General features: G+C 45.2%; 1 protein-coding gene across 1 annotated transcript in view; it reads right to left on the minus strand.

The window, feature by feature from the left end:
• LOC138451817 (putative methyltransferase DDB_G0268948) overlaps positions 1 to 26247 on the minus strand; it is a 1096236-nt gene that overhangs the window by 913498 nt on the left and 156491 nt on the right. The gene's annotated exons all lie outside the window — the stretch shown is intronic.

Below are 26247 nucleotides of genomic sequence, written 5' to 3' on the forward strand. Positions count from 1 at the left end.
ACCGCGAGTGTTCTTAGAACACTTTCAACTTACCAGCGAACAATACGGACAGTGTCCTAAGGACAATCCCATTTTGTTTATTTACGAACATTTCAGGACACCGCGAGTGTTCTTAGAACGCTTTCAACTAGCCAGCGAACAATACGGACAGCGTCCTCAGGACACCCCCATTGTGTTTATTTACGAACATTTCAGGACACCGCGAGTGTTCTTAGAATACTTTCAACTTGCCAGCGAACAATATGGACAGCGTCCTCAGGACACCCCCATTTTGTTTATTTACGAACATTTCAGGACACCGCGAGTGTTTTAGAACACTTTCAACTTGCCAGCGAACAATACAGACAGCGTCCTCAGGACACACCCATTTTGTTTATTTACGAACATTTCAGGACACCGCGAGTGTTCTTAGAACACGTTCAACTTGCCAACGAACAATACGGACAGCGTCTTCAGGACACCCCCATTCTGTTTTTTTACGAACATTTCAGGACACTGCCAGTGTTCTTAGAACACTTTCAACTTGCCAGCGAACAATACGGACAGCGTCTTCAGGAAACCCCAATTTTGTTTATTTAGGAACATTTCAGGACACCGCGAGTGTTCTTAGAACACTTTCAACTTGCCAGCGAACAATACGGACAGCGTCCTCAGGACACCCCCATTTTGTTTATTTACGAACATTTCAGGACACCGCAAGTGTTCTTAGAACACTTTCAACTTGCCAGCGAACAATACAGACAGCGTCCTCAGGACACCCCTACTTTGTTTATTTACGAACATTTCAGGACACCGCGAGTGTTCTTAGAACACTTTCAACTTGCCAGCGAACAATACGGACAGCGTCCTCAGGACAATCTCATTTTGTTTATTTACGAACATTTCAGGACACCGCAAGTGTTCTTAGAACACTTTCAACTTGCCAGCAAACAATACGGACAGCATCCTCAGGACACCCCCATTGTGTTTATTTACGAACATTTCAGGACACCGCAAGTGTTCTTAGAACGCGTTCAACTTGCCAGCGAACAATACGGACAGCGTCCTCAGGACACCCCATTTTGTTTATTTACGAACATTTCAGGACACCGCGAGTGTTCTTAGAACACTTTCAACTTGCCAGCGAACAATACGGACAGCGTCCTCAGGACACCCCCATTTTGTTTATTTACGAACATTTCAGGACACCGCGAGTGTTCTTAGAACACTTTCAACTTGCCAGCGAACAATACGGACAGCGTCCTCAGGACACCCCCATTTTGTTTATTTACGAACATTTCAGAACACCGCGAGTGTTCTTAGAACACTTTCAACTTGCCAGCGAACAATACGGACAGCGTCCTCAGGACACCCCCATTTTGTTTATTTACGAACATTTCAGGACAACGCGAGTGTTCTTAGAACACTTTCAACTTGCCAGCGAACAAAACAGACAGCTTCCTCAGGACAATCCCATTTTGTTTATTTACGAACATTTCAGGACACCGAGAGTGTTCTTAGAACACTTTCAACTTGCCAGCGAACAATACAGACAGCGTCCTCAGGACACCCCCATTTTGTTCATTTACGAACATTTCAGGACACTGCGAGTGTTCTTAGAACACTTTCAACTTGCCAGCGAACAATACGGACAGCGTCCTCAGGACACCCCCATTTTGTTTATTTACGAACATTTCAGGACACCACGAGTGTTCTTAGAACACTTTCAACTTGCCAGCGAACAATACGGACAGCGTCCTCAGGACACACCCATTTTGACACACCCATTTTTTTTATTTAAAAACATTTCAGGACACCGCGAGTGTTCTTAGGACACTTTCAACCTGCCAGCGAACCATACGGACAGCGTCCTCAGGACACCCCCATTTTGTTTATTTACGAACATTTAAGGACACTGCGAGTGTTCTTAGAACACTTTCAACTTGCCAGCGAACAATACGGACAGCGTCCTCAGGACACCCCATTTTGTTTATTTACGAACATTTCAGGACACCGCGAGTGTTCTTAGAACGCTTTCAACTTGCCAGCGGACAATACGGACAGCGTCCTCAGGACACTCACATTTTGTTTTTTTATGAACATTTCAGGACACCGCAAGTGTTCTTAGAACACTTTCAACTTGCCAGCGGACAATACGGACAGAGTCCTCAGGACACACCCATTTTGTTTATTTACAAACATTTCAGGACACCGCGAGTGTTCTTAGAACACTTTCAACTTGCAGGCGAACAATACGGACAGCGTCCTCAGGACACCCCCATTTTGGTTATTTACGAACATTGAAGGACACCGCGAGTGTTCTTAGAACACTTTCAACTTGCCAGTGAACAATACAGACAGCGTCCTCAGGACACCCCCATTTTGTTTATTTACGAACATTTCAGGACACAGCGAGTGTTCTTAGAACACTTTCAACTTGCCAACGAACAATACGGACAGCGTCTTCAGGACACCCCCATTCTGTTTTTTTACGAACATTTCAGGACACTGCCAGTGTTCTAAGAACACTTTCAACTTGCCAGCGAACAATACGGACAGCGTCCTCAGGACACCCCCACTTTGTTTATTTACGAACATTTCAGGACACCGCGAGTGTTCTTAGAACACTTTCAACTTGCCAGCGAACAATACGGACAGCGTCCTCAGGACAATCTCATTTTGTTTATTTACGAACATTTCAGGACACCGCAAGTGTTCTTAGAACACTTTCAACTTGCCAGCAAACAATACGGACAGCATCCTCAGGACACCCCCATTGTGTTTATTTACGAACATTTCAGGACACCGCAAATGTTCTTAGAACGCGTTCAACTTGCCAGCGAACAATACGGACAGCGTCCTCAGGACACCCCATTTTGTTTATTTACGAACATTTCAGGACACCGCGAGTGTTCTTAGAACACTTTCAACTTGCCAGCGAACAATACGGACAGCGTCCTCAGGACACCCCCATTTTGTTTATTTACGAACATTTCAGGACACCGCGAGTGTTCTTAGAACACTTTCAACTTGCCAGCGAACAATACGGACAGCGTCCTCAGGACACCCCCATTTTGTTTATTTACGAACATTTCAGAACACCGCGAGTGTTCTTAGAACACTTTCAACTTGCCAGCGAACAATACGGACAGCGTCCTCAGGACACCCCCATTTTGTTTATTTACGAACATTTCAGGACAACGCGAGTGTTCTTAGAACACTTTCAACTTGCCAGCGAACAATACAGACAGCTTCCTCAGGACAATCCCATTTTGTTTATTTACGAACATTTCAGGACACCGAGAGTGTTCTTAGAACACTTTCAACTTGCCAGCGAATAATACAGACAGCGTCCTCAGGACACCCCCATTTTGTTCATTTACGAACATTTCAGGACACTGCGAGTGTTCTTAGAACACTTTCAACTTGCCAGCGAACAATACAGACAGCGTCCTCAGGACACCCCCATTTTGTTTATTTACGAACATTTCAGGACACCGCGAGTGTTCTTAGAACACTTTCAACTTGCCAGCGAACAATACGGACAGCGTCCTCAGGACACACCCATTTTGACACACCCATTTTTTTTATTTAAAAACATTTCAGGACACCGCGAGTGTTCTTAGGACACTTTCAACCTGCCAGCGAACCATACGGACAGCGTCCTCAGGACACCCCCATTTTGTTTATTTACGAACATTTAAGGACACTGCGAGTGTTCTTAGAACACTTTCAACTTGCCAGCGAACAATACGGACAGCGTCCTCAGGACACCCCATTTTGTTTATTTACGAACATTTCAGGACACCGCGAGTGTTCTTAGAACGCTTTCAACTTGCCAGCTGACAATACGGACAGCGTCCTCAGGACACTCACATTTTGTTTATTTATGAACATTTCAGGACACCGCAAGTGTTCTTAGAACACTTTCAACTTGCCAGCGAACAATACGGACAGAGTCCTCAGGACACACCCATTTTGTTTATTTACAAACATTTCAGGACACCGCGAGTGTTCTTAGAACACTTTCAACTTGCAGGCGAACAATACGGACAGCGTCCTCAGGACACCCCCATTTTGGTTATTTACGAACATTTAAGGACACCGCGAGTGTTCTTAGAACACTTTCAACTTGCCAGCGAACAATACGGACAGCATCCTCAGGACACCCCCATTTTGTTTATTTAGGAACATTTCAGGACACAGCGAGTGTTCTTAGAAAACGTTCAACTTGCCAGCGAACAATACTGACAGCGTCCTCAGGACACCCCCATTTTGTTTATTTACAAACATTTCAGGACACCGCTAGTGTTCTTAGAACACTTTCAACTTGCCAGCGAACAATACGGACAGCGTCCTCAGGACACCCCCATTTTGTTTATTTACGAACATTTCAGGACACCGCCAGTGTTCTTAGAACACTTTCAACTTGCCAGCGAACAATACTGACAGCGTCCTCAGGACACCCCCATTTTGTTTATTTACAAACATTTCAGGACACCGCGAGTGTTCTTAGAACACTTTCAACTTGCCAGCGAACAATACGGACAGCGTCCTCAGGACACCCCCATTTTGTTTATTTACGAACATTTCAGGACACCGCGAGTGTTCTTAGAACACTTTCAACTTGCCAGCGAACAATACGGACAGCGTCCTCAGGACACCGCCATTTTGTTTATTTACAAACATTTCAGGACACCGCGAGTGTTCTTAGAACACTTTCAATTTGCCAGCGAACAATACGGACAGCGTGCTCAGGACATCCCCATTTTGTTTATTTACGAACATTTCAGGACACCGCGACTGTTCTTAGAACACTGTCAACTTGCCAGCATACAATCCGGACAGCGTCCTCAGGACACCCCCATTTTGTTTATTTACGAACATTTCAGGACACCGCGAGTGTTCTTAGAACACTTTCAACTTGCCAGCGAACAATATGGACAGCGTCCTCAGGACACCCCCATTTTGTTTATTTACGAACATTTCAGGACACCGCGAGTGTTCTTAGAACACTTTCAACTTGCCAGCGAACAATACGGACAGAGTCCTCAGGACAATCTCATTTTGTTGATTTACGAACATTTCAGGACACCGCAAGTGTTCTTAGAACACTTTCAACTTGCCAGCGAACAATACGGACAGCATCCTCAGGACACCCCCATTGTGTTTATTTACGAACATTTCAGGACACCGCAAGTGTTCTTAGAACGCGTTCAACTTGCCAGCGAACAATACGGACAGCGTCCTCAGGACACCCCATTTTGTTTATTTAGGAGCATTTCAGGACACTGCGAGTGTTCTTAGAACACTTTCAACTTGCCAGCGAACAATACGGACAGCGTCCTCAGGACACCCCCATTTTGTTTATTTACGAACATTTCAGGACACCGCGAGTGTTCTTAGAACACTTCCAACTTGCCAGCGAACAATACGGACAGCGTCCTCAGGACACCCCCATTTTGTTTATTTACGAACATTTCATGACACCGTGAGTGTTCTTAGAACACTTTCAACTTGCCAGCGAACAATACGGACAGAGTCCTCAGGACACCCCCATTGTGTTTATTTACGAACATTTCAGGACACCGCGAGTGTTCTTAGAACACTTTCAACTTGCCAGCGAACAATACGGACAGCGTCCTCAGGACACCCCCATTTTGCTTATTTACGATCATTTCAGGACACCGCGAGTGTTCTTAGAACACTTCCAACTTGCCAGCGAACAATACGGACAGCGTCCTCAGGACACCCCCATTTTGTTTATTTACGAACATTTCATGACACCGCGAGTGTTCTTAGAACACTTTCAACTTGCCAGCAAACAATACGGACAGAGTCCTCAGGACACCCCCATTGTGTTTATTTACGAACATTTCAGGACACCGCGAGTGTTCTTAGAACACTTTCAACTTGCCAGCGAACAATACGGACAGCGTCCTCAGGACACCCCCATTTTGTTTATTTACGAACATTTCAGGACACCGCAAGTGTTCTTAGAACACTTTCAACTAGCCAACGAACAATACGGACAGCGTCCTCAGGACACCCCCATTGTGTTTATTTACGAACATTTCAGGACACCGCGAGTGTTCTTAGAACACTTTCAACTTGCCACCGAACAATACGGACAGCGTCCTCAGGACACCCCCATTTTGTTTATTTACGAACATTTCAGGACACCGCGAGTGTTTTAGAACACTTGCAACTTGCCAGCGAACAATACAGACAGCGTCCTCAGGACACCCCCATTTTGTTTATTTACGAACATTTCAGGACACAGCGAGTGTTCTTAGAACACTTTCAACTTGCCAACGAACAATACGGACAGCGTCCTCAGGACAATCTCATTTTGTTTATTTACGAACATTTCAGGACACCGCAAGTGTTCTTAGAACACTTTCAACTTGCCAGCAAACAATACGGACAGCATCCTCAGGACACCTCCATTGTGTTTATTTACGAACATTTCAGGACACCGCAAGTGTTCTTAGAACGCGTTCAACTTGCCAGCGAACAATACGGACAGCGTCCTCAGGACACCCCATTTTGTTTATTTACGAACATTTCAGGACACCGCGAGTGTTCTTAGAACACTTTCAACTTGCCAGCTAACAATACGGACAGCGTCCACAGGACACCCCTATTTTGTTTATTTACGAACATTTCAGGACACCGCGAGTGTTCTTAGAACACTTTCAACTTGCCAGCGAACAATACGGACAGCGTCCTCAGGACACCCCCATTTTGTTTATTTACGAACATTTCAGGACACCGCAAGTGTTCTTAGAACACTTTCAACTTGCCAGCAAACAATACGGACAGCGTCCTCAGGACAGCCCCATTTTGTTTATTTACGAACATTTCAGGACAACGCGAGTGTTCTTAGAACACTTTCAACTTGCCAGCGAACAATACAGACAGCTTCCTCAGGACAATCCCATTTTGTTTATTTACGAACATTTCGGGACACTGAGAGTGTTCTTAGAACACTTTCAACTTGCCAGCGAACAATACAGACAGCGTCCTCAGGACACCCCCATTTTGTTCATTTACGAACATTTCAGGACACTGCGAGTGTTCTTAGAACACTTTCAGCTTGCCATCGAACAATACGGACAGCGTCCTCAGGACACCCCCATTTTGTTTATTTACGAACATTTCAGGACACCGCGAGTGTTCTTAGAACACTTTCAACTTGCCAGCGAACAATACGGACAGCGTCCTCAGGACACACCCATTTTGACACACCCATTTTTTTTATTTAAAAACATTTCAGGACACCGCGAGTGTTCTTAGGACACTTTCAACTTGCCAGCGAACCATACGGACAGCGTCCTCAGGACACCCCCATTTTGTTTATTTACGAACATTTAAGGACACCGCGAGTGTTCTTAGAACACTTTCAACTTGCCAGCGAACAATACGGACAGCGTCCTCAGGACACCCCATTTTGTTTATTTACGAACATTTCAGGACACCGCGAGTGTTCTTAGAACGCTTTCAACTTGCCAGCGGACAATACGGACAGCGTCCTCAGGACACTCACATTTCGTTTATTTACGAACATTTCAGGACACCGCAAGTGTTTTTAGAACACTTTCAACTTGCCAGCGAACAATACGGACAGTGTCCTCAGGACACCCCCATTTTGCTTATTTACGAACATTTCAGGACACCGCGAGTGTTCTTAGAACACTTCCAACTTGCCAGCGAACAATACGGACAGCGTCCTCAGGACACCCCCATTTTGTTTATTTACGAACATTTCATGACACCGCGAGTGTTCTTAGAACACTTTCAACTTGCCAGCGAACAATACGGACAGCGTCCTCAGGACACCCCCATTTTGTTTATTTACGAACATTTAAGGACACCGTGAGTGTTCTTAGAACACTTTCAACTTGCCAGCGAACAATACAGACAGCAAACTCAGGACAATCCCATTGTGTTTATTTACGAACATTTCAGGACACCTCGAGTGTTCTTAGAACACTTTCAACTTGCCAGTGAACAATACGGACAGCGTCCTCAGGACACCCCGATTTTCTTTATTTACGAACATTTCAGGACACAGCGAGTGTTCTTAGAACACTTTCAACTTGCCAGTGAACAATATGGACAGCGTCCTCAGGACACCCCATTTTGTTTATTTACGAACATTTCAGGACACCGCGAGTGTTCTTAGACCGCTTTCAACTTGCCAGCAAACAATACGGACAGCATCCTCAGGACACCCACATTTTGTTTATTTACGAACATTTCAGGACACCGCGAGTGTTCTTAGAACACTTTCAACTTGCCAGCGAACAATACCGACAGCGTCCTCAGGACACCCCCATTTTGCTTATTTACGAACATTTCAGGACACCGCAAGTGTTCTTAGAACACTTCCAACTTGCCAGCGAACAATACAGACAGTGTCCTCAGGACACCCCCATTTTGTTTATTTACGAACATTTCATGACACTGTGAGTGTTCTTAGAACACTTTCAACTTGCCAGCGAACAATACGCACAGAGTCCTCAGGACACCCCCATTGTGTTTATTTACGAACATTTCAGGACAACGCGAGTGTTCTTAGAACACTTTCAACTTGCCAGTGAACAATATGGACAGCGTCCTCAGGACACCGCCATTTTGTTTATTTACGAAAATTTCAGGACACCGCGAGTGTTCTTAGAACACTTTCAACTTGCCAGCGAACAATACGGACAGTGTCCTCAAGACAATCCCATTTTGTTTATTTACGAACATTTCAGGACACCGCGAGTGTTCTTAGAACACTGTCAACTAGCCAGCGAACAATACGGACAGCGTCCTCAGGACACCCCCATTTTGTTTATTTACGAACATTTCAGGACACTGCGAGTTTTCTTAGAACACTTTCAACTTGCCAGCGAACAATACGGACAGCGTACTCAGGACACCCCCATTTTGTTTATTTACGAACATTTCAGGACACTGCGAGTGTTCTTAGAACACTTTCAACTTGCCAGCGAACAATACGGACAGCGTCCTCAGGACACCCCCATTTTGTTTATTTACGAACATTTCAGGACACCGCGAGTGTTCTTAGAACACTTTCAACTTGCCAGCGAACAATACGGACAGCGTCCTCAGGACACCCCCATTTTGTTTATTTATAAACATTTCAGGACACCGCCAGTGTTCTTAGAACACTTTCAACTTGCCAGCGAACAATACGGACAGCGTCCTCAGGACACCCCAATTTTGTTTATTTAGGAACATTTCAGGACACTGCGAGTGTTCTTAGAACACTTTCAACTTGCCAGCGAACAATATGGACAGCGTCATCAGGACACCCCCATTTTGTTTATTTACGAACATTTCAGGACACCGCGAGTGTTCTTAGAACGCTTTCAACTTGCCAGCATACAATACGGACAGCGTACTCAGGACACCCCCATTTTGTTTATTTACGAACATTTCAGGACACCGCGAGTGTTCTTAGAACACTTTCAACTTGCCAGCGAACAATACGGACAGCGTCCTCAGGACAATCCCATTTTGTTTATTTACGAACATTTCAGGACACCGCAAGTGTTCTTAGAACACTTTCAACTTGCCAGCGAACAATACGGACAGCGTCCTCAGGACACCCCATTGTGTTTATTTACGAACATTTCAGGACACCGCGAGTGTTCTTAGAACACTTTCAACTTGCCAGCGAACAATACGGACAGCGTCCTGAGGACACCCCCATTTTGTTTATTTACGAACATTTCAGGACACCGCGAGGGTTCTTAGAACACTTTCTACTTGCCAGCGAACAATACGGACAGCGTCCTCAGGACACCCCCATTTTGTTTATTTACGAACATTTCAGGACACCGCAAGTGTTCTTAGAACACTTTCAACTTGCCAGCGAACAATACGGACAGCGTCCTCAGGACACCCCCATTTTGTTTATTTACGAACATTTCAGGACACCGCGAGTGTTCTTAGAACACTTTCAACTTGCCAGCGAACAATACAGACAGCGTCCTTAGGACACCCCCATTTTGTTTATTTACGAACATTTCAGGACACCGCGAATGTTCTTAGAACACTTTCAACTTGTCAGCGAACAATACGGAGAGCGTCCTCAGGACACACCCATTTTGACACACCCATTTTTTTTATTTACAAACATTTCAGGACACCGCAAGTGTTCTTAGGACACTTTCAACTTGCCAGTGAACAATATGGACAGCGTCCTCAGGATACCCCATTTTGTTTATTTACGAACATTTCAGGACACCGCAAGTGTTCTTAGAACGCTTTCAACTTGCCAGCAAACAATATGGACAGCGTCCTCAGGACACCCACATTTTGTTTATTTAGGAACATTTCAGGACACCGCGAGTGTTTTTAGAACACTTTCAACTTGCCAGCAAACAATACGGACAGCGTCCTCAGGACACGCCCATTTTGCTTATTTACGAACATTTCAGGACACCGCGAGTGTTCTTAGAACACTTTCAACTTGCCAGCGAACAATACGCACAGCGTCCACAGGACACCCCCATTTTGCTTATTTACGAACATTTCAGGACACCGCGAGTGTTCTTAGAACACTTTCAACTTGCCAGCATACAATACGGACAGCGTACTCAGGACACCTCCATTTTGTTTATTTACGAACATTTCAGGACACCGCGAGTGTTCTTAGAACACTTTCAACTTGCCAGCATACAATACGGACAGCGTACTCAGTACACCCACATTTTGTTTATTTACGAACATTTCAGGACACCGCGAGTGTTCTTAGAACACTTTCAACTTGCCAGCGAACAATACGGACAGCGTCCTCAGGACAATCCCATTTTGTTTATTTACGAACATTTCAGGACACCGCGAGTGTTCTTAGAACACTTTCAACTTGCCAGCGAACAATATGGACAGCGTCCTCAGGACACCCCATTGTGTTTATTTACGAACATTTCAGGACACCGCGAGTGTTCTTAGAACACTTTCAACTTGCCAGCGAACAATACGGACAGCGTCCTCAGGACACCCCCATTTTGTTTATTTACGAACATTTCAGGACACCGCGAGGGTTCTTAGAACACTTTCTACTTGCCAGCGAACAATACGGACAGCGTCCTCAGGACACCCCCATTTTGTTTATTTACGAACATTTCAGGACACCGCAAGTGTTCTTAGAACACTTTCAACTTGCCAGCGAACAATACGGACAGCGTCCTCAGGACACCCCCATTTTGTTTATTTACGAACATTTCAGGACACCGCAAGTGTTCTTAGAACACTTTCAACTTGCCAGCGAACAATACAGACAGCGTCCTCAGGACACCCCATTTTGTTTATTTACGAACATTTCAGGACACCGCGAGTGTTCTTAGAACACTTTCAACTTGCCAGCTAACAATACGGACAGAGTCCTCAGGACACACCCATTTTGTTTATTTACAAACATTTCAGGACACCGCGAGTGTTCTTAGAACACTTTCAACTTGCAGGCGAACAATACGGACAGCGTCCTCAGGACACCCCCATTTTGGTTATTTACGAACATTTAAGGACACCGCGAGTGTTCTTAGAACACTTTCAACTTGCCAGCGAACAATACGGACAGCATCCTCAGGACACCCCCATTTTGTTTATTTAGGAACATTTCAGGACACAGCGAGTGTTCTTAGAAAACGTTCAACTTGCCAGCGAACAATACTGACAGCGTCCTCAGGACACCCCCATTTTGTTTATTTACAAACATTTCAGGACACCGCTAGTGTTCTTAGAACACTTTCAACTTGCCAGCGAACAATACGGACAGCGTCCTCAGGACACCCCCATTTTGTTTATTTACGAACATTTCAGGACACCGCCAGTGTTCTTAGAACACTTTCAACTTGCCAGCGAACAATACTGACAGCGTCCTCAGGACACCCCCATTTTGTTTATTTACAAACATTTCAGGACACCGCGAGTGTTCTTAGAACACTTTCAACTTGCCAGCGAACAATACGGACAGCGTCCTCAGGACACCCCCATTTTGTTTATTTACGAACATTTCAGGACACCGCGAGTGTTCTTAGAACACTTTCAACTTGCCAGCGAACAATACGGACAGCGTCCTCAGGACACCGCCATTTTGTTTATTTACAAACATTTCAGGACACCGCGAGTGTTCTTAGAACACTTTCAATTTGCCAGCGAACAATACGGACAGCGTGCTCAGGACATCCCCATTTTGTTTATTTACGAACATTTCAGGACACCGCGACTGTTCTTAGAACACTGTCAACTTGCCAGCATACAATCCGGACAGCGTCCTCAGGACACCCCCATTTTGTTTATTTACGAACATTTCAGGACACCGCGAGTGTTCTTAGAACACTTTCAACTTGCCAGCGAACAATATGGACAGCGTCCTCAGGACACCCCCATTTTGTTTATTTACGAACATTTCAGGACACCGCGAGTGTTCTTAGAACACTTTCAACTTGCCAGCGAACAATACGGATAGAGTCCTCAGGACAATCTCATTTTGTTGATTTACGAACATTTCAGGACACCGCAAGTGTTCTTAGAACACTTTCAACTTGCCAGCGAACAATACGGACAGCGTCCTCAGGACACCCCATTTTGTTTATTTAGGAGCATTTCAGGACACTGCGAGTGTTCTTAGAACACTTTCAACTTGCCAGCGAACAATACGGACAGCGTCCTCAGGACACCCCCATTTTGTTTATTTACGAACATTTCAGGACACCGCGAGTGTTCTTAGAACACTTTCAACTTGCCAGCATACAATACGGACAGCGTCCTCAGGACACCCCCATTTTGTTTATTTACGAACATTTCAGGACACCGCGAGTGTTCTTAGAACACTTCCAACTTGCCAGCGAACAATACGGACAGCGTCCTCAGGACACCCCCATTTTGTTTATTTACGAACATTTCATGACACCGTGAGTGTTCTTAGAACACTTTCAACTTGCCAGCGAACAATACGGACAGAGTCCTCTGGACACCCCCATTGTGTTTATTTACGAACATTTCAGGACACCGCGAGTGTTCTTAGAACACTTTCAACTTGCCAGCGAACAATACGGACAGCGTCCTCAGGACACCCCCATTTTTCTTATTTACGAACATTTCAGGACACCGCGAGTGTTCTTAGAACACTTCCAACTTGCCAGCGAACAATACGGACAGCGTCCTCAGGACACCCCCATTTTGTTTATTTACGAACATTTCATGACACCGCGAGTGTTCTTAGAACACTTTCAACTTGCCAGCAAACAATACGGACAGAGTCCTCAGGACACCCCCATTGTGTTTATTTACGAACATTTCAGGACACCGCGAGTGTTCTTAGAACACTTTCAACTTGCCAGCGAACAATACGGACAGCGTCCTCAGGACACCCCCATTTTGTTTATTTACGAACATTTCAGGACACCGCAAGTGTTCTTAGAACACTTTCAACTAGCCAACGAACAATACGGACAGCGTCCTCAGGACACCCCCATTGTGTTTATTTACGAACATTTCAGGACACCGCGAGTGTTCTTAGAACACTTTCAACTTGCCAGCGAACAATACGGACAGCGTCCTCAGGACACCCCCATTTTCTTTATTTACGAACATTTCAGGACACCGCGAGTGTTTTAGAACACTTGCAACTTGCCAGCGAACAATACGGACAGCGTCCTCAGGACACCCCATTTTGTTCATTTACGAACATTTCAGGACACCGCGAGTGTTCTTAGAACACTTTCAACTTGCCAGCTAACAATACGGACAGCGTCCACAGGACACCCCCATTTTGTTTATTTACGAACATTTCAGGACACCGCGAGTGTTCTTAGAACACTTTCAACTTGCCAGCGAACAATACGGACAGCGTCCTCAGGACACCCCCATTTTGTTTATTTACGAACATTTCAGGACACCGCAAGTGTTCTTAGAACACTTTCAACTTGCCAGCAAACAATACGGACAGCGTCCTCAGGACACCCCCATTTTGTTTATTTACGAACATTTCAGGACAACGCGAGTGTTCTTAGAACACTTTCAACTTGCCAGCGAACAATACAGACAGCTTCCTCAGGACAATCCCATTTTGTTTATTTACGAACATTTCAGGACACTGAGAGTGTTCTTAGAACACTTTCAACTTGCCAGCGAACAATACAGACAGCGTCCTCAGGACACCCCCATTTTGTTCATTTACGAACATTTCAGGACACTGCGAGTGTTCTTAGAACACTTTCAGCTTGCCATCGAACAATACGGACAGCGTCCTCAGGACACCCCCATTTTGTTTATTTACGAACATTTCAGGACACCGCGAGTGTTCTTAGAACACTTTCAACTTGCCAGCGAACAATACGGACAGCGTCCTCAGGACACACCCATTTTGACACACCCATTTTTTTTATTTAAAAACATTTCAGGACACCGCGAGTGTTCTTAGGACACTTTCAACTTGCCAGCGAACCATACGGACAGCGTCCTCAGGACACCCCCATTTTGTTTATTTACGAACATTTAAGGACACCGCGAGTGTTCTTAGAACACTTTCAACTTGCCAGCGAACAATACGGACAGCGTCCTCAGGACACCCCATTTTGTTTATTTACGAACATTTCAGGACACCACGAGTGTTCTTAGAACGCTTTCAACTTGCCAGCGGACAATACGGACAGCGTCCTCAGGACACTCACATTTCGTTTATTTACGAACATTTCAGGACACCGCAAGTGTTCTTAGAACACTTTCAACTTGCCAGCGAACAATACGGACAGTGTCCTCAGGACACCCCCATTTTGCTTATTTACGAACATTTCAGGACACCGCGAGTGTTCTTAGAACACTTCCAACTTGCCAGCGAACAATACGGACAGCGTCCTCAGGACACCCCCATTTTGTTTATTTACGAACATTTCATGACACCGCGAGTGTTCTTAGAACACTTTCAACTTGCCAGCGAACAATACGGACAGCGTCCTCAGGACAACCCCATTTTGTTTATTTACGAACATTTAAGGACACCGTGAGTGTTCTTAGAACACTTTCAACTTGCCAGCGAACAATACAGACAGCAAACTCAGGACAATCCCATTGTGTTTATTTAAGAACATTTCAGGACACCTCGAGTGTTCTTAGAACACTTTCAACTTGCCAGTGAACAATACGGACAGCGTCCTCAGGACACCCCGATTTTCTTTATTTACGAACATTTCAGGACACAGCGAGTGTTCTTAGAACACTTTCAACTTGCCAGTGAACAATATGGACAGCGTCCTCAGGACACCCCATTTTGTTTATTTACGAACATTTCAGGACACCGCGAGTGTTCTTAGAACGCTTTCAACTTGCCAGCAAACAATACGGACAGCATCCTCAGGACACCCACATTTTGTTTATTTACGAACATTTCAGGACACCGCGAGTGTTCTTAGAACACTTTCAACTTGCCAGCGAACAATACCGACAGCGTCCTCAGGACACCCCCATTTTGCTTATTTACGAACATTTCAGGACACCGCGAGTGTTCTTAGAACACTTCCAACTTGCCAGCGAACAATACAGACAGTGTCCTCAGGACACCCCCATTTTGTTTATTTACGAACATTTCATGACACTGTGAGTGTTCTTAGAACACTTTCAACTTGCCAGCGAACAATACGCACAGAGTCCTCAGGACACCCCCATTGTGTTTATTTACGAACATTTCAGGACAACGCGAGTGTTCTTAGAACACTTTCAACTTGCCAGTGAACAATATGGACAGCGTCCTCAGGACACCGCCATTTTGTTTATTTACGAAAATTTCAGGACACCGCGAGTGTTCTTAGAACACTTTCAACTTGCCAGCGAACAATACGGACAGTGTCCTCAAGACAATCCCATTTTGTTTATTTACGAACATTTCAGGACACCGCGAGTGTTCTTAGAACACTGTCAACTAGCCAGCGAACAATACGGACAGCGTCCTCAGGACACCAGCGAACAATACGCGCAGCGTCCACAGGACACCCCCATTTTGCTTATTTACGAACATTTCAGGACACCGCGAGTGTTCTTAGAACACTTTCAACTTGCCAGCATACAATACGGACAGCGTACTCAGGACACCCCCATTTTGTTTATTTACGAACATTTCAGGACACCGCGAGTGTTCTTAGAACACTTTCAACTTGCCAGCATACAATACGGACAGCGTACTCAGGACACCCACATTTTGTTTATTTACGAACATTTCAGGACACCGCGAGTGTTCTTAGAACACTTTCAACTTGCCAGCGAACAATACGGACAGCGTCCTCAGGACAATCCCATTTTGTTTATTTACGAACATTTCAGGACACCGCGAGTGTTCTTAGAACACTTTCAACTTGCCAGCGAACAATATGGACAGCGTCCTCAGGACACCCCATTGTGTTTATTTACGAACATTTCAGGACACCGCGAGTGTTCTTAGAACACTTTCAACTTGCCAGCGAACAATACGGACAGCGTCCTCAGGACACCCCCATTTTGTTTATTTACGAACATTTCAGGACACCGCGAGGGTTCTTAGAACACTTTCTACTTGCCAGCGAACAATACGGACAGCGTCCTCAGGACACCCCCATTTTGTTTATTTACGAACATTTCAGGACACCGCAAGTGTTCTTAGAACACTTTCAACTTGCCAGCGAACAATACGGACAGCGTCCTCAGGACACCCCCATTTTGTTTATTTACGAACATTTCAGGACACCGCGAGTGTTCTTAGAACACTTTCAACTTGCCAGCGAACAATACAGACAGCGTCCTCAGGACACCCCCATTTTGTTTATTTACGAACATTTCAGGACACCGCGAGTGTTCTTAGAACACTTTCAACTTGCCAGCGAACAATACGGACAGCGTCCTCAGGACACCCCCATTTTGTTTATTTACGAACATTTCAGGACACCGCGAGTGTTCTTAGAACACTTTCAACTTGTCAGCGAACAATACGGAGAGCGTCCTCAGGACACACCCATTTTGACACACCCATTTTTTTTATTTACAAACATTTCAGGACACCGCAAGTGTTCTTAGGACACTTTCAACTTGCCAGTGAACAATATGGACAGCGTCCTCAGGATACCCCATTTTGTTTATTTACGAACATTTCAGGACACCGCGAGTGTTCTTAGAACGCTTTCAACTTGCCAGCAAACAATATGGACAGCGTCCTCAGGACACCCACATTTTGTTTATTTAGGAACATTTCAGGACACCGCGAGTGTTGTTAGAACACTTTCAACTTGCCAGCAAACAATACGGACAGCGTCCTCAGGACACCCCCATCTTGCTTATTTACGAACATTTCAGGACACCGCGAGTGTTCTTAGAACACTTTCAACTTGCCAGCGAACAATACGGACAGCATCCTCAGGACACCCCCATTTTGCTTATTTACGAACATTTCAGGACACCGCGAGTGTTCTTAGAAGACTTTCAACTTGCCAGCGAACAATACGGACAGCGTCCTCAGGAAACCCCCATTTTGCTTATTTACGAACATTTCAGGACACCGCGAGTGTTCTTAGAACACTTCCAACTTGCCAGCGAACAATACGGACAGCGTCCTCAGGACACCCCCATTGTGTTTATTTACGAACATTTCAGGACACCGCGAGTGTTCTTAGAACACTTTCAACTTGCCAGCGAACAATACGGACAGCGTCCTCAGGACACCCCCATTTTGTTTATTTACGAACATTTCAGGACACCGCGAGTGTTCTTAGAACACTTTCAACTAGCCAGCGAACAATACGGACAGCGTCCTCAGGACACCCCCATTGTGTTTATTTATGAACATTTCAGGACACCGCGAGTGTTCTTAGAACACTTTCAACTTGCCAGCGAACAATACGGACAGCGTCCTCAGGACACCCCCATTTTGTTTATTTACGAACATTTCAGGACACCGCGAGTGTTTTAGAACACTTTCAACTTGCCAGCGAACAATACGGACAGCGTCCTCAGGACACCCCCATTTTGTTTATTTACGAACATTTCAGGACACAGCGAGTGTTCTTAGAACACTTTCAACTTGCCAGCGAACAATACGGACAGCGTCCTCAGGACACCCCCATTTTGTTTATTTACGAACATTTCAGGACACCGCGAGTGTTCTTAGAACACTTTCAACTTGCCAGCGAAAAATACGGACAGCGTCCTCAGGACACCCCCATTTTGTTTATTTACGAACATTTCAGGACACCGCGAATGTTCTTAGAACACTTTCAACTTGCCAGCGAACAATACGGACAGCGTCCTCAGGACACCCCCATTTTGTTTATTTACGAACATTTCAGGACACCGCAAGTGTTCTTAGAACGCGTTCAACTTGCCAGCGAACAATACGGACAGCGTCCTCAGGACACCCCCATTTTGTTTATTTACGAACATTTCAGGACACCGCAAGTGTTCTTAGAACACTTTCAACTTGCCAGCTAACAATACGGACAGAGTCCTCAGGACACACCCATTTTGTTTATTTACAAACATTTCAGGACACCGCGAGTGTTCTTAGAACACTTTCAACTTGCAGGCGAACAATACGGACAGCGTCCTCAGGACACCCCCATTTTGGTTATTTACGAACATTTAAGGACACCGCGAGTGTTCTTAGAACACTTTCAACTTGCCAGCGAACAATACGGACAGCATCCTCAGGACACCCCCATTTTGTTTATTTAGGAACATTTCAGGACACAGCGAGTGTTCTTAGAAAACGTTCAACTTGCCAGCGAACAATACTGACAGCGTCCTCAGGACACCCCCATTTTGTTTATTTACAAACATTTCAGGACACCGCTAGTGTTCTTAGAACACTTTCAACTTGCCAGCGAACAATACGGACAGCGTCCTCAGGACACCCCCATTTTGTTTATTTACGAACATTTCAGGACACCGCCAGTGTTCTTAGAACACTTTCAACTTGCCAGCGAACAATACTGACAGCGTCCTCAGGACACCCCCATTTTGTTTATTTACAAACATTTCAGGACACCGCGAGTGTTCTTAGAACACTTTCAACTTGCCAGCGAACAATACGGACAGCGTCCTCAGGACACCCCCATTTTGTTTATTTACGAACATTTCAGGACACCGCGAGTGTTCTTAGAACACTTTCAACTTGCCAGCGAACAATACGGACAGCGTCCTCAGGACACCGCCATTTTGTTTATTTACAAACATTTCAGGACACCGCGAGTGTTCTTAGAACACTTTCAATTTGCCAGCGAACAATACGGACAGCGTGCTCAGGACATCCCCATTTTGTTTATTTACGAACATTTCAGGACACCGCGACTGTTCTTAGAACACTGTCAACTTGCCAGCATACAATCCGGACAGCGTCCTCAGGACACCCCCATTTTGTTTATTTACGAACATTTCAGGACACCGCGAGTGTTCTTAGAACACTTTCAACTTGCCAGCGAACAATATGGACAGCGTCCTCAGGACACCCCCATTTTGTTTATTTACGAACATTTCAGGACACCGCGAGTGTTCTTAGAACACTTTCAACTTGCCAGCGAACAATACGGATAGAGTCCTCAGGACAATCTCATTTTGTTGATTTACGAACATTTCAGGACACCGCAAGTGTTCTTAGAACACTTTCAACTTGCCAGCGAACAATACGGACAGCGTCCTCAGGACACCCCATTTTGTTTATTTAGGAGCATTTCAGGACACTGCGAGTGTTCTTAGAACACTTTCAACTTGCCAGCGAACAATACGGACAGCGTCCTCAGGACACCCCCATTTTGTTTATTTACGAACATTTCAGGACACCGCGAGTGTTCTTAGAACACTTTCAACTTGCCAGCATACAATACGGACAGCGTCCTCAGGACACCCCCATTTTGTTTATTTACGAACATTTCAGGACACCGCGAGTGTTCTTAGAACACTTCCAACTTGCCAGCGAACAATACGGACAGCGTCCTCAGGACACCCCCATTTTGTTTATTTACGAACATTTCATGACACCGTGAGTGTTCTTAGAACACTTTCAACTTGCCAGCGAACAATACGGACAGAGTCCTCTGGACACCCCCATTGTGTTTATTTACGAACATTTCAGGACACCGCGAGTGTTCTTAGAACACTTTCAACTTGCCAGCGAACAATACGGACAGCGTCCTCAGGACACCCCCATTTTTCTTATTTACGAACATTTCAGGACACCGCGAGTGTTCTTAGAACACTTCCAACTTGCCAGCGAACAATACGGACAGCGTCCTCAGGACACCCCCATTTTGTTTATTTACGAACATTTCATGACACCGCGAGTGTTCTTAGAACACTTTCAACTTGCCAGCAAACAATACGGACAGAGTCCTCAGGACACCCCCATTGTGTTTATTTACGAACATTTCAGGACACCGCGAGTGTTCTTAGAACACTTTCAACTTGCCAGCGAACAATACGGACAGCGTCCTCAGGACACCCCCATTTTGTTTATTTACGAACATTTCAGGACACCGCAAGTGTTCTTAGAACACTTTCAACTAGCCAACGAACAATACGGACAGCGTCCTCAGGACACCCCCATTGTGTTTATTTACGAACATTTCAGGACACCGCGAGTGTTCTTAGAACACTTTCAACTTGCCAGCGAACAATACGGACAGCGTCCTCAGGACACCCCCATTTTCTTTATTTACGAACATTTCAGGACACCGCGAGTGTTTTAGAACACTTGCAACTTGCCAGCGAACAATACGGACAGCGTCCTCAGGACACCCCATTTTGTTCATTTACGAACATTTCAGGACACCGCGAGTGTTCTTAGAACACTTTCAACTTGCCAGCTAACAATACGGACAGCGTCCACAGGACACCCCCATTTTGTTTATTTACGAACATTTCAGGACACCGCGAGTGTTCTTAGAACACTTTCAACTTGCCAGCGAACAATACGGACAGCGTCCTCAGGACACCCCCATTTTGTTTATTTACGAACATTTCAGGACACCGCAAGTGTTCTTAGAACACTTTCAACTTGCCAGCAAACAATACGGACAGCGTCCTCAGGACACCCCCATTTTGTTTATTTACGAACATTTCAGGACAACGCGAGTGTTCTTAGAACACTTTCAACTTGCCAGCGAACAATACAGACAGCTTCCTCAGGACAATCCCATTTTGTTTATTTACGAACATTTCAGGACACTGAGAGTGTTCTTAGAACACTTTCAACTTGCCAGCGAACAATACAGACAGCGTCCTCAGGACACCCCCATTTTGTTCATTTACGAACATTTCAGGACACTGCGAGTGTTCTTAGAACACTTTCAGCTTGCCATCGAACAATACGGACAGCGTCCTCAGGACACCCCCATTTTGTTTATTTACGAACATTTCAGGACACCGCGAGTGTTCTTAGAACACTTTCAACTTGCCAGCGAACAATACGGACAGCGTCCTCAGGACACACCCATTTTGACACACCCATTTTTTTTATTTAAAAACATTTCAGGACACCGCGAGTGTTCTTAGGACACTTTCAACTTGCCAGCGAACCATACGGACAGCGTCCTCAGGACACCCCCATTTTGTTTATTTACGAACATTTAAGGACACCGCGAGTGTTCTTAGAACACTTTCAACTTGCCAGCGAACAATACGGACAGCGTCCTCAGGACACCCCATTTTGTTTATTTACGAACATTTCAGGACACCACGAGTGTTCTTAGAACGCTTTCAACTTGCCAGCGGACAATACGGACAGCGTCCTCAGGACACTCACATTTCGTTTATTTACGAACATTTCAGGACACCGCAAGTGTTCTTAGAACACTTTCAACTTGCCAGCGAACAATACGGACAGTGTCCTCAGGACACCCCCATTTTGCTTATTTACGAACATTTCAGGACACCGCGAGTGTTCTTAGAACACTTCCAACTTGCCAGCGAACAATACGGACAGCGTCCTCAGGACACCCCCATTTTGTTTATTTACGAACATTTCATGACACCGCGAGTGTTCTTAGAACACTTTCAACTTGCCAGCGAACAATACGGACAGCGTCCTCAGGACAACCCCATTTTGTTTATTTACGAACATTTAAGGACACCGTGAGTGTTCTTAGAACACTTTCAACTTGCCAGCGAACAATACAGACAGCAAACTCAGGACAATCCCATTGTGTTTATTTAAGAACATTTCAGGACACCTCGAGTGTTCTTAGAACACTTTCAACTTGCCAGTGAACAATACGGACAGCGTCCTCAGGACACCCCGAATTTTCTTTATTTACGAACATTTCAGGACACAGCGAGTGTTCTTAGAACACTTTCAACTTGCCAGTGAACAATATGGACAGCGTCCTCAGGACACCCCATTTTGTTTATTTACGAACATTTCAGGACACCGCGAGTGTTCTTAGAACGCTTTCAACTTGCCAGCAAACAATACGGACAGCATCCTCAGGACACCCACATTTTGTTTATTTACGAACATTTCAGGACACCGCGAGTGTTCTTAGAACACTTTCAACTTGCCAGCGAACAATACCGACAGCGTCCTCAGGACACCCCCATTTTGCTTATTTACGAACATTTCAGGACACCGCGAGTGTTCTTAGAACACTTCCAACTTGCCAGCGAACAATACAGACAGTGTCCTCAGGACACCCCCATTTTGTTTATTTACGAACATTTCATGACACTGTGAGTGTTCTTAGAACACTTTCAACTTGCCAGCGAACAATACGCACAGAGTCCTCAGGACACCCCCATTGTGTTTATTTACGAACATTTCAGGACAACGCGAGTGTTCTTAGAACACTTTCAACTTGCCAGTGAACAATATGGACAGCGTCCTCAGGACACCGCCATTTTGTTTATTTACGAAAATTTCAGGACACCGCGAGTGTTCTTAGAACACTTTCAACTTGCCAGCGAACAATACGGACAGTGTCCTCAAGACAATCCCATTTTGTTTATTTACGAACATTTCAGGACACCGCGAGTGTTCTTAGAACACTGTCAACTAGCCAGCGAACAATACGGACAGCGTCCTCAGGACACCAGCGAACAATACGCGCAGCGTCCACAGGACACCCCCATTTTGCTTATTTACGAACATTTCAGGACACCGCGAGTGTTCTTAGAACACTTTCAACTTGCCAGCATACAATACGGACAGCGTACTCAGGACACCCCCATTTTGTTTATTTACGAACATTTCAGGACACCGCGAGTGTTCTTAGAACACTTTCAACTTGCCAGCATACAATACGGACAGCGTACTCAGGACACCCACATTTTGTTTATTTACGAACATTTCAGGACACCGCGAGTGTTCTTAGAACACTTTCAACTTGCCAGCGAACAATACGGACAGCGTCCTCAGGACAATCCCATTTTGTTTATTTACGAACATTTCAGGACACCGCGAGTGTTCTTAGAACACTTTCAACTTGCCAGCGAACAATATGGACAGCGTCCTCAGGACACCCCATTGTGTTTATTTACGAACATTTCAGGACACCGCGAGTGTTCTTAGAACACTTTCAACTTGCCAGCGAACAATACGGACAGCGTCCTCAGGACACCCCCATTTTGTTTATTTACGAACATTTCAGGACACCGCGAGGGTTCTTAGAACACTTTCTACTTGCCAGCGAACAATACGGACAGCGTCCTCAGGACACCCCCATTTTGTTTATTTACGAACATTTCAGGACACCGCAAGTGTTCTTAGAACACTTTCAACTTGCCAGCGAACAATACGGACAGCGTCCTCAGGACACCCCCATTTTGTTTATTTACGAACATTTCAGGACACCGCGAGTGTTCTTAGAACACTTTCAACTTGCCAGCGAACAATACAGACAGCGTCCTCAGGACACCCCCATTTTGTTTATTTACGAACATTTCAGGACACCGCGAGTGTTCTTAGAACACTTTCAACTTGCCAGCGAACAATACGGACAGCGTCCTCAGGACACCCCCATTTTGTTTATTTACGAACATTTCAGGACACCGCGAGTGTTCTTAGAACACTTTCAACTTGTCAGCGAACAATACGGAGAGCGTCCTCAGGACACACCCATTTTGACACACCCATTTTTTTTATTTACAAACATTTCAGGACACCGCAAGTGTTCTTAGGACACTTTCAACTTGCCAGTGAACAATATGGACAGCGTCCTCAGGATACCCCATTTTGTTTATTTACGAACATTTCAGGACACCGCGAGTGTTCTTAGAACGCTTTCAACTTGCCAGCAAACAATATGGACAGCGTCCTCAGGACACCCACATTTTGTTTATTTAGGAACATTTCAGGACACCGCGAGTGTTGTTAGAACACTTTCAACTTGCCAGCAAACAATACGGACAGCGTCCTCAGGACACCCCCATCTTGCTTATTTACGAACATTTCAGGACACCGCGAGTGTTCTTAGAACACTTTCAACTTGCCAGCGAACAATACGGACAGCATCCTCAGGACACCCCCATTTTGCTTATTTACGAACATTTCAGGACACCGCGAGTGTTCTTAGAAGACTTTCAACTTGCCAGCGAACAATACGGACAGCGTCCTCAGGAAACCCCCATTTTGCTTATTTACGAACATTTCAGGACACCGCGAGTGTTCTTAGAACACTTCCAACTTGCCAGCGAACAATACGGACAGCGTCCTCAGGACACCCCCATTGTGTTTATTTACGAACATTTCAGGACACCGCGAGTGTTCTTAGAACACTTTCAACTTGCCAGCGAACAATACGGACAGCGTCCTCAGGACACCCCCATTTTGTTTATTTACGAACATTTCAGGACACCGCGAGTGTTCTTAGAACACTTTCAACTAGCCAGCGAACAATACGGACAGCGTCCTCAGGACACCCCCATTGTGTTTATTTATGAACATTTCAGGACACCGCGAGTGTTCTTAGAACACTTTCAACTTGCCAGCGAACAATACGGACAGCGTCCTCAGGACACCCCCATTTTGTTTATTTACGAACATTTCAGGACACCGCGAGTGTTTTAGAACACTTTCAACTTGCCAGCGAACAATACGGACAGCGTCCTCAGGACACCCCCATTTTGTTTATTTACGAACATTTCAGGACACAGCGAGTGTTCTTAGAACACTTTCAACTTGCCAGCGAACAATACGGACAGCGTCCTCAGGACACCCCCATTTTGTTTATTTACGAACATTTCAGGACACCGCGAGTGTTCTTAGAACACTTTCAACTTGCCAGCGAAAAATACGGACAGCGTCCTCAGGACACCCCCATTTTGTTTATTTACGAACATTTCAGGACACCGCGAATGTTCTTAGAACACTTTCAACTTGCCAGCGAACAATACGGACAGCGTCCTCAGGACACCCCCATTTTGTTTATTTACGAACATTTCAGGACACCGCAAGTGTTCTTAGAACGCGTTCAACTTGCCAGCGAACAATACGGACAGCGTCCTCAGGACACCCCCATTTTGTTTATTTACGAACATTTCAGGACACCGCAAGTGTTCTTAGAACACTTTCAACTTGCCAGCGAACAATACGGACAGCGTCCTCAGGACACCCCCATTTTGTTTATTTACAAACATTTCAGGACAACGCGAGTGTTCTTAGAACACTTTCAACTTGCCAGCGAACAATACAGACAGCTTCCTCAGGACAATCCCATTTTGTTTATTTACGAACATTTCAGGACACTGAGAGTGTTCTTAGAACACTTTCAGCTTGCCAGCGAACAATACAGACAGCGTCCTCAGGACACCCCCATTTTGTTCATTTACGAACATTTCAGGACACTGCGAGTGTTCTTAGAACACTTTCAGCTTGCCAGCGAACAATACGGACATCGTCCTCAGGACACCCCCATTTTGTTTATTTACGAACATTTCAGGACACCGCGAATGTTCTTAGAACACTTTCAACTTGCCAGCGAACAATACGGACAGCGTCCTCAGGACACACCCATTTTGACACACCCATTTTTTTTATTTAAAAACATTTCAGGACACCGCGAGTGTTCTTAGGACACTTTCAACTTGCCAGCGAACCATACGGACAGCGTCCTCAGGACACCCCCATTTTGTTTATTTACGAACATTTAAGGACACCGCGAGTGTTCTTAGAACACTTTCAACTTGCCAGCGAACAATACGGACAGCGTCCTTAGGACACCCCATTTTGTTTATTTACGAACATTTCAGGACACCGCGAGTGTTCTTAGAACGCTTTCAACTTGCCAGCGGACAATACGG

This window comes from Ambystoma mexicanum, chromosome 1p (genome assembly GCF_040938575.1).
Source record: "Ambystoma mexicanum isolate Mex_15411 chromosome 1p, UKY_AmexF1_1, whole genome shotgun sequence".
NCBI classification, from domain to species: Eukaryota; Metazoa; Chordata; class Amphibia; order Caudata; family Ambystomatidae; genus Ambystoma; species Ambystoma mexicanum.